The sequence below is a fragment of the Grammomys surdaster genome, unplaced genomic scaffold (genome assembly GCF_004785775.1).
Source record: "Grammomys surdaster isolate TR1022 unplaced genomic scaffold, NIH_TR_1.0 262, whole genome shotgun sequence".
In the NCBI taxonomy this organism is placed as follows: domain Eukaryota; kingdom Metazoa; phylum Chordata; class Mammalia; order Rodentia; family Muridae; genus Grammomys; species Grammomys surdaster.
Genome location: NW_021604703.1, coordinates 1,613,714 through 1,615,622, shown reverse-complemented (window position 1 = coordinate 1,615,622; position 1,909 = coordinate 1,613,714). Strand labels below are relative to the sequence as shown.

General features: G+C 44.9%; 1 pseudogene; it reads left to right on the top strand.

Annotated features, from left to right (window-relative positions):
• The first annotated feature begins 666 nt into the window (after positions 1–666).
• LOC114628044 lies at positions 667–959 on the top strand (annotated as a pseudogene).
• The last annotated feature ends 950 nt before the right edge of the window (positions 960–1,909 follow it).

Sequence of the window (1,909 nt, the reverse complement as noted above, 5' to 3'; positions counted from 1 at the left end):
GTTGAGGCAAAGGCATATTTAAGGGTAGCCAGAGAAGGGGGACTTTCTCAAGGTCACTGGTGGTCCAGATTACATTGGGATATCAGGTGGGAATGGAGGAGAGAAAGAAGCAATTATGTCTGACAGCCGATTGAGTTCCATTTAAAATTGGAAAGGAAGACAAGAGAGAGGCGGTAGGAAAGTCTTCTATTTTAAGTAAATGGATGGGGTGAGGATGAGCCAGTTAAATTAGCTAAGAAACAGTACTGGGAAGGAGGAGAGAAAATAACCTATTTTAAGAAAGTGGATAGGGTGCCGATGATTTCATCACATTAGCTCAGAAACCAGTCAGCGTTCATTATGGCTTTCAGGGCAGAGGGCCAAGGGCTCTAACCTGCGGCGGTTGGAGATACGGGCAGCAAGGAGCAGTCAGAAGCAAAGATGGGTATGTGGCAAGAGAGGTAAAAAAATGATACATCCTTTAGTGGGGCTGCAGTTCAGCTGGTACACTTCTGACTTCCACAGACATGAAGCATGTGTGTACACTCAATCTCTCTCTATCTCTTTCTCTCATACACACACATACACATACACACACATATATAGTAAAGATTGATAAATCTCTCTTTAAAATGTTTTTTAGCTTTTTTTTTTTTCGGTCTCTTTGGCCTTGCCGGTAGAAGCAAGATGAGGAAAGGAACGTCATCCTTCAGAAAGCGTCACAATAAGACGCACACGCTGTGCCGCCGCTGTGGCTCCAAGGCCTACCACCTTCAGAAGTCGACTTGTGGCAAATGTGGCTACCTGCCAAGCACAAGGGAAAGTATAACTGGAGTGCCAAGGCTAAGAGAGGAAACACTACCGGGACTGGTCGGATGCGGCACCTAAACATTGTCTATTGCAGATTCAGACATGGATTCCATGAAGGAACGACACCTAAACCCAAGAGGGCAGCTGTTGCAGCATCCAGTTCATCTTGAGGATTTCAATCAGTTATAAAATAAATGTTCTGGTTTCAAATAAAAAATGTTTTTTAATTAAGTTTGAGGTGCTATGTACATAAGAGTGGAAATGTCTTCAGGGGCCAGAAGAGGGCACTGTATCTCTAGGGGCTGGAGTTAGAGGCAGTTGTTAGCTACCCAGTGTGGTGCTGGGAACTGAACTCAGACCCTCGTCAAGAGCTGTACATGCTCTTAACCACTGACCCACCTCTGCAGCCCCAGCAGTTCAGGTGTATTCATTAATTTCGGGAGGAGCACCATTCTCCTTTGACTGATGCAGGGTGAGGGAAGGGGTAGGTGCCTTGCAGAAGCCGTGAGGTGGCCCAGCAGCCTGACTTTATCACCTAGACCTCTGGACAGCCAAAAACTCCTTCCGTTTGAGATGTGGTGAAGGCACTATATCTTTACACAGTGAGCATCCACCTCAAGTAAACTGAGACTTTCATTTCATCACAGAACCTTACAGTAGAAAAATCTACCTTTGTTGCTGCTGTTTGGAGAAAGATTCCTACTATGCATCTCAGAGCATGCTCACCTTACATTTTTCCCTGTGTGAGCTGAGGTAGAGCTGTGGTGATCTGGGAATCAGAGTGTCTTCAAGTTAACTGTCTCAGGTGGCTAAGGTGATCACCATGCACAAGCACAGCAAATACTATTTACATAATCTCTTTACATGGTTTATAAATCTGTGTATACAGATGTGGGTCTACAGAAAGATAACTTGTCAGGTTCTATTCAGTGTCTATTACACTAGTAATGCATGAGTAATAGACAGTTACAGTCACACAGTTTACCTAAGGAAAGGAGTGGATGGGAAATGGAGAGAAGGGAGAAGGATGTGGCTGGGGACAGCATCACATGTCTAAGAGGTGGAGGCAGGAGGATTACAAGTCCCAAGCTAGCCTCAACCACATAGGAAGATGGTTTCT